Below are 8,990 nucleotides of genomic sequence, written 5' to 3'. Positions count from 1 at the left end.
TCCAGGCTGCTGGACAGTTTGGAGGGAGGCGTGGTGAAGACCCGCATGCCCACCTCCGGAGCTTCATAGAAATCTACAACACATTTGTATTCTCGAATATCTCTATCGAAGAAATTCGACTAACTTTGTTTCCATTTTCTCTATGTGATCAAGCAAGAAAATGGACGTATTCCCTTGAGACAGGGGAGATCACTTCGTGGGAATAAGTGGTAGAAAAATTTATGAATAAATATTTCCTACCAACCGAGAATGTCAGAAGAAGAAAATTAATAACAAATTTTGAACAAGAAGATGACGAATCGCTCAGCGATGCTTGGGCGAGGTTCAAGCGGCTAGTAAGAGACTGTCCACATAATGGCTTACCAGACTGCTTGCAGATGGAGATTTTTTACCAAGGACTGAATCCCTCTTCGCAGACCGCTGCCAATGCGGCAACCGCTGGTGGTCTGCTAGACAAAACATATGAGGAGGCTCAGAATATCCTCGATCGCATCTCTAAAAATCACGAGGACTGGAGAGAGAGCGATCGAAGATTGAGAATTAAATATAATGATGCAAACAACGGGGCCATCGCATCTCTGGAAAATCAAATGACTGTGATGATGAGTTTGATACAAGGCATCGTAATTAACAGCACGGGATCGAAGAAAGGGCAGGTCAATACAATTTCTCAAACGACTGCAAGTTGTGTCATTTGCGGAGAAGCTCATTCGATTAAAGAATGCCCAGAAAATTTGCAGTGAGTGTGTTTTATAAAAAAATAACCCCTATTCCGATACAAACAACCCCGGTGGAGAAACCACCCAAATTTTATGTGGAAAAATCAACAACAAAACTTCCAACTAGTGGCAAAGAGAAGGGCCACCTGGATTCATCCCGCAAAATAGCGGTCCAATGCATAACCAAGCTAGCAGCTCACAAACACCGCAATCTTCGTCCTTAGAGAGCTTGTTGAAGTAGTACATTGAAAAAAACGAATCAGTGCTTCAGAACCAAGCAACATCCATTCGAAATCTCGACAAATTGCGGGTGAGCTCAAAAATAGACAGCAAGGAACGTTGTCGAGCTCAACTGAGCTCCCTCGCAACACTGGGGGTACCGGGAAGGAACAATGCTTAGCAGTCTCTGTACTAAGCGACAAAATGACTGCAGAAGTAAGGGAGTAACCCATAGTGATCAATTTGAATGCAGTGATAACCGAGGACCCGTTGACCTATAGTTCGGAAAAGCCCGAGAAAATGAACCCTGAAGTTGCGTCCATCCTCAACCCTCCAGAACATGAGACAAAAGAAGCCCAGCTACCACCAGCTCCACAAAGATTGAAAGAAAAACAAAATGATGAAGACAAGATCTCAACAGTGGCAGCAACACAAAATGTCATTATCCCACAAAAAATGTGTGACCCAGGAATCTTCACGATACCATGTTCAATTGGAGGGGTCTATAGTGGCCAAGCACTATGCGATCTTGGGGCGAGTATAAACGTAATGCCGCTATCAATCTTCAAACAATTGAATATTGGCACACTCACGCCCACAAAGGAAACTCTTCTGCTCGCGGACAGATCTCGAATACACCATGAAGGAGAGTTGAAAAATGTCGCAATCTCAATTGATAAATTCATCTTGCCGGTAGACTTCCTCATTTTGGATTACAAAGCAGACAAAGATGCGCCCATCATATTAGGACGACTATTCCTTTCGACTGGTCGCGCTCAAATTTATGTGCGCAGGGGGGAGATTGTATTGAACATTCATGGGGAAAAGCTCCGGATTAAGGCAGTCAAGATCCCAGAGGACAAAGAAAATAAGGAAAAGCCATCAGGGACGTGAAAAGATCAGCTTGGAATAAGCAGTCCCTGTGTTACTATATAACTCAACCTCATCAGGGACGCAACTCTTTTGAATATGCTTTTTCCTACATCAATACTTCATGAACTTTCATCATACTCGTTATTATCTACTATCGCAATTACTTTGTTATTATTGTTTATCTATCTGCACTTTTCTTATTCTTAAAAAAAAAACGCGATGGTGCTGAACGATTGCGGTAAAAGAGTTTGTTTGTTTAATATTATTTGACCCTCTCTCTGTTTTTCTTGCAAACGATCGAGGCGAACGATTGCGGAGGCGCCACGCGAGAAGCAACTTACTTTATTCCATCACCGCAATCTAAAGATAGTAGATCACCGCAAATCAGGATGCGTCAACAAACAATGCGGGCGACAACGCAAATTTGGGAGTTGTATTTTTCCTTCACTTTATTCCAAATTCTGCACTATCGCATCGCATTTTAATTTTGAAAGCTTTATCACCGCATCCTTTTTGCTTACTGCAACCATTTAACATTGATGAATTTAGTAAGTCACCGCATGTTGTCTCTTTGCCAATTATGATTTCAATGATGAAACACATGTTTCTATTTTTTTCATATATACTAGAGTCAACTTAATCTTAGAAAAGTCACCTCATGAAATATTTCTAGAAGTTAGAGGTCTGCTAGCTTTCTTTCAAACTCTCTTTATGAAGCTTTCTAAGAACATTGCATGACTTCTTTCAATCTTTTGGCAATGTGGGCATTGCCGCATTTTAAATTTGGGGGTGAGGTATTTATTTTCGACCTTGCTATTTTGAAGGGAAAAAAAGGAAAATTTGAGAATAACAACTCCACTGTCAACGCAATGGGGGAAACCCATGTTGATAAGAGTTAAGTTGTGAAGAGCACTTACCCGTAGTTGGATGTCCGCATGACACACGTGGAAGCAAGCCAAAACGAAAGTAAGTCACCAGGATCAACGCATAAATAAATGATCGCAACTTTGCTGCCAAGTAGGTATGAGTTTAGTTTGAGAAAGAGTGCATTGCTCGTAGTTGGATGTCTGCATGACACACGTGAGGGCAAGCCAAAACGAAGGCAAGGCACGTGGATCAGCGCAAGGTCAAAAAAAAAAGAAAAAAAAAAGAATAATAATATGCAAGGATGAAAATCATTTGACACCCCGGTAGAAAAGTTTTCTTTTTGAAATAAATCATGCGATGTCCTGGAATTGAGTAAAGTCCTTTTGAAGGTTAAGCTTGCGGTCCCTAGGTCTTAGAAATATTTTAAGAGGATACTTGAATAAGACTTGAGGAAATTTTGGTAGGATTTAAATGAAGTATCCTTGAGAAATCTAGGAAAATAAATTTGCGGTCGACTTGCTAAAGGAAATCTTTAGCTTATGCTTGAGGACAAGCATTGTTTAAATTTGGGAGTGTGATAACGGGCAGAAATGCACGTTATTACATTGCTAAGTTATTAAACAATGAAGGTTTGCATTGATAAAATATGTTAGATTGCGTCCGCATTAAATTCATAATATTGTGGCCACATGCGTTCATCGCATTAAAACAGTTAACTCTTATATTTTTATGCAGAATATGCATTAACGCAGGGCGAAAAGTGCGATCACAAGAAATCATTAGTCGAGCGTAGCATTACCGCAAGGCTTTGAGGTGATTTGTGCCCGCAAACATCTGCTCAAGAAGGATTTTCGTATAGAGCCGACGCAACTTGGTGGCACATCTAAGTGAAAGGCATAATTAATCACGATGGGACAGAAAGCTGATGACGGTCGAATCCAAATTAAGTTGACAAGCCGCTAACGATAACAAGTACACTCAGCTTTTCGGTGACAAATATTCAATGCATCAGTCAGAGAATTAAAGTCATCCCATCTGTGCAATCATAAGAGAGAAGCCGCCCCTCACCCCGAAGCTCTATAAATACCGAAAGCATCCTTCAGAAAAGGGGTTCACAAATTCATCTATTCAAGAGTTCAGCCAGTTCAGTAGTTCTTAGCTTTAGCCATGTTCATAGTTTTCTTTTATTTTTAAGGCAGAGCAAGAGAAGAGTAGAGACGCCGAAAGATCGCTCAGAGTAACTCGAGAGAGAACCTGGAGGCGTAGAAAGCAGAGAGTCGGCCAACTCTCGCGAGAATGAGATTATCTTTTGAACAAGAGTAGAAAGATAGTGTAAATGCCTGGGAAGCAAGAGATTGCTACCAGGCTCTTTATTCTCTACTTGCATTGTTATTTTGTACTTCAACTTTATATTTATGCAATGGAAGTTCTTATTCTACATCTATTCACTCCCTTAGCACGCATGAGTAGCTAAACTAATCGAATGGATTGAGAAGAACTAAGCTAACATGACCTAGGATCTTCATTGCTTGAGATTATCTTGTTTTATGCTGTGCCAAACATCCCTTTAGAGCTACTCGAGAGAAAGTCTAAAGAAGAACCTAAGACTTGAGAAAGCTAGGTTAGAATCTAGACTCGAGAGAGCAAGATTAGAACCGCATAAACAAGAGATGGGGACTTAGAGATAAACTCTGTTTGCCAACCTACTTCGCATGCATCCTAGAGATAGGTATGATATTATGTGGTCGCCTTATTTGTGTGTGCGTCAATTTGTCAACGCATAAATAAGAATAGAGACTTATGTGTAGGTTCTAGACACTTATCGCATATATCGCATGTGTTCTAGCCTTAGAAGTCGTAGCATTTGCACCGAGAGGTGGTTTACTATTGTATGCATGTTGCATGATCGCATAGCATGAACGCATCCTAGGAAGTGTTAGCCGAAACCCTTCTCAACCCGTGCACCGCATACTCATCGCATCTTCCGTCTTATCAACTCTTTTTGAACTCCGCCGCATTTGTTTATTTTTATTACCGCAAACAACATTTCCAACAACTACTTGATTTATTTGGTTACCGTAAAGTCTTCTGAGAAATTACCACTGCATATTATTTCCCAAGTCTTTAAGTTCGACCCTAGACTTACCAGAAAACTCAGTGGGGTTTACATTTGAATTCCACTGAGAAAACTTGAGTGTTCAATGCATTTTCATCACCGCATTTCATCCATAATTCCACCTCATAAAATAACGCATCAGATACTTTATCCTGATGACGCTACGAGTGTGGCCCGCTTTGTAAATATTACAAGTATTGTAAAGTGTTACAAATGGTCTGATCTTGACATTCATGTATTAGACATGTGAGCGGGGATGCTCTATATAAAAGAGTTTGTATAAGACCGAACCATGAAATGTTTAGTCTCGTTATATAACGTCGTTCATGACAGAGACTTTCATTTCACTAGAATGACCATAAGTAACATGACCTTAATCTTGAGTGAGTTGGGAACTCCTGTCTATGAGGGCAGTCCTTTGATTTTCATGGGTGCGAATGGCCAAATCGCCGACTCAAACCTACCACTTTGGGGATTCATCTGATTGGGAAGCTGGGAACTCAGCTACACAAGACGGAATTCACTCCTTCCCTGATTCAGGGGTAAGTAGATAAATTTCTCAAGTAGATAAATTTCTCCCTTAAGGGCTGATTCTGGGGCTTGAATAATGTGGCGCCATACATTCTCTTGATCTGAGAAGGGTTTACTCATAGTAGGACTATGAAGTATTGTTCATTAGAGGAATTACTGGTACTTAAGGAGTTAGATGTAATTATAGGGACAAAACAATAAATTGGCCTGGTTATACTTACGAGCGATTTGTGAAGGGTCATTGTACTGTTGATTGGTTATATCCAATGGACACAGAAATATATCTGTAACGCGAAGAGTGTAGCTATCAGTCTTTACTAGAGTGCTCGGCAGTTAATGGATGGTGGATATTGTGATTAAAGAGTTTAGTCAGTTATTCATGTACCGTTGGAGTTTCAAGCTATAGGTCCATAAGGTCCTCTTGGTAGCTCAATGAATTCATATTGAGAATTAGTTTTTAGGTTAGTTTGAAGTGTTCAAATTAACAAGAGGGAATTTGATTATATATAATATAATTAAATTGTTTCAATTATATGTGATATAATTGATTTGATGTATTAGATACATTAATTGGAGGAATTATTATTAAATGCCATAAAGGAGAAAAAGAACTATGGTTTATATGTTGCATGAAATGTGATATTAGAACTATAGGTTATGAATATATTATTTATTTGTAATTAAATCAATTATGGAATAATTAGTTTCTATTTTTTCTCCTAATAACCAACTTAGTGGGAAGTTGTGATCAGTTATGGTAACTGATGGATAAAATAAAAATTGTTTTCGATTTTTCATTACACGATTGATAATCGTACGCACAAAAGGAAAAAGCTATACGATAGCTTGAGAGCATAAACGATCGTGCATCGAGTTTGCTATATGATAGGCAATTGTTTTCTAAACGATCGAATACCCAATCTATACGATAGACTCCATATTTCTCCCACTTACTCGATCTTCTACACGATCTTTCAATTCCTCCTTCCCTCTACCAAATCCATATAGAGCCCACAACTCCTGGATTCTCACACCGAGAATACCAAGGTTGCCTCGTGGTGGTGTCTGCTTATTGCTCGAGGGTCAAGTGTTGTTCGTTGTTGTTCAAGGAAATTGCTGAGGCGTGACGTTCGTGTTGTTAGATCGAGGGGAACGAGAAGAAAGTTCTTCAAGGGTAAGTTCATTTGATTATTAGTGTTATTTTTATGAAGCATGTTGTAATTTAGAATTTATGCGTAACTAGTGTTGTTTGATTGTAAATGTGTATGTTCTATCACAATGGGGTTTGGAACGATCTTGTTTCCGCTCACTGGTTCTCTTTGGTAAGAATTCTTTCATTAAAATCTAACTCCTTAAGTACTACTGGTTTCTAATGAACAAATAGTTTATAGTCCAACTATAAACTAGCACCTCTCGAATCAGTGAGAGGTTGAGGCCTCATTGTTCAAGACCCGGAACCAACTATTAAGGAAGCAATTTATCTACTTTCCCAAGGAATGGGAATGACTGAATTTTATCTTGTGTAGTTGTATTCCCAGCTCCCTAATCAGACAAATTTCCAAAATGATAAGCTTATTGAGTTGGTTATCATGGTCATTTTCACCCATATAGGTCAAATGACTGTTTTCATATACAGGAGTTCACAACTCACTCAAAATTAAGGTCAAGTCTCCTATGGTCATCTTAGTGAAATATTAGTTTCTTCAAGTAATGGTGTTATAAACAGAAACTAATTATTTCGTGGTTCGATCTATATATAAACTTCTTTATACAGGATATCTCACTCACATGTCTTTACATGAACAATATGGTTCATATTGTTTGTAACACTTGCATCTCATATAACAATTACAAGGTGGGTCGTATCCGCAATGTTACTAGGATAAGGCACCCAACCTTCATCCATTTTATTACTTGAACATGAACTACCTATATATCAATCACATACGGTTCAAGTGACATCATATAACCTTGGATCTTAGTTTATTGGATTGAATTAATGTTGTCTACTTGTCAAATAAAATACCTCTTATTTTATTAGATAAATAATTTGTGTTAACAAAACTACAAAGCACAAGATACACTAGATTTAGGACATCAATCTTAACTCAATTCAAAAAAAAATCTTTTTTTTTTCTAAAGATTTCAATCTTGAGGAAATATAAAATCAGTTTTAAAAAACCTAGATAAAAAAAATATATTTTTCTTCAAATTTTTGGCGTTTTGAGACCATTTTTTAAAGATATCTTTCCAAGACTTTTTTTCTTTAAAAGAAAAACTCTTCTTTTTATTTTTATTTTTTTTATTTTTTATTTTATTTTATTTTATTTTATTGAAGATCATAGAAAAGATTCTTTTCCAGAGAAAAAACAATCAATTTTGGAATATTTTAAGACTTTTTTAAACTTTTGATTTTTTAAAGAAAAGAAGTATATTTTTTAACTGTAAAAAAATTTACATTTTTAAGAAAAATCTAATTAAGACTCCTATGATTTTTTTTCTATTTTTTTTCTAAGAATCTCCTTTTTTGTAGACTTTATTTTTTTAATAAAAATACTTTTTACATGAAAACTTATTTATGATTTTTTTGCTTTTTTTTTACCATAGCCATACCCTTTTTAGAAAATATTTTTGTTTTTTTTATAGGCCATTAAATTTTCTTCTTCTAAAAAAAATACAAATTCAAAATCTTTGTGAAAACTTTTGGTTTTTTATTTTTTAAGATTTTTAGGACCTTTTTCTGAGGAAAAACTTTTTTAATACTTTTTATTTTTATTTTTTGGTTTTTTTGGTTTTTGGTTTTGTTTTTTCTATTGTTTTTATTTAACAATTGAATGTTCTCCCTAATCTAAGTACTACATTCTTGGGAACAAAATCCAATTTCAAAATCTTTACTAAACAAATGTTTCATTCTTTTTGGAAAAAACCCCTTTCTTAATAAAATAAAATAAAAAAAAAAATGGAAGACTGTAAAACTCTTTTTTACAAGAGACCGTGGTCTAAAAGAAATTAGAACTCTTTATGAGAGAAAAAAAAAATCTGAACTTGTTTTTTAGACTTCCTTTTTATTATCCTTTCTTTTTTTTGTAAATTGCAACATCAAAGATGTTTACAGCAAGCAAATCATGGAATAACTAAATGGAAATAATGCATGTGATATAAACAAATCTATGTTTCCTAAAATTTAAATTTTGGAAAATCATTGATTGACTCCATAATGTATGATAGCGTAGGTGTGGGCCCTAATATTCTTAGAGTAATGGTCCCCAAGTCTTCCAACTGCATTTACAGCATAGTTGACTTGAGTGGAGATTTTCATGCGCCTGCACACGAACCAAGTTCCACGAAGGTCACACTACTCAGTCTCTGAATCTAATCCTATAGGATATAATCAGGGTAGGAGGCTTGTGAATGCATCTGGAATGCATGACAATACTAGAGAGAACTAAATGCATTTTAATTACCTAGATAATTATAAAGACAAAGTATAAACATGGAACAATGACTAAAATAAGATAACATCACAAAGAATCTTACCAACAAAACCAAAATAAAAAAAAATAAATCCGCTTTCACAACATAGTTGATTTGAGTAAAGATTTTCATGTGCCTAAATGGGAATCAGATTCTACAAAGGTCACATTACTCAACCTTTGAATCTAATC

The 8,990-nt window shown here is 36.4% G+C and overlaps 1 non-coding gene across 1 annotated transcript; it reads right to left on the bottom strand.

The window, feature by feature from the left end:
• Positions 1-254: 254 nt before the first annotated feature.
• On the bottom strand, positions 255-361 carry LOC120070365 (small nucleolar RNA R71). Its single transcript, XR_005479861.1, has one exon. It is a non-coding gene; the product is annotated as a small nucleolar RNA R71 (small nucleolar RNA).
• Positions 362-8,990: the final 8,629 nt, after the last annotated feature.

The sequence above is a fragment of the Benincasa hispida genome, chromosome 1 (assembly GCF_027475165.1).
Source record: "Benincasa hispida cultivar pf3 chromosome 1, pf3_genome.v1.1, whole genome shotgun sequence".
Classification (NCBI taxonomy): Eukaryota; Viridiplantae; Streptophyta; class Magnoliopsida; order Cucurbitales; family Cucurbitaceae; genus Benincasa; species Benincasa hispida.
This window is presented reverse-complemented; position numbering and strand designations above follow the sequence as displayed.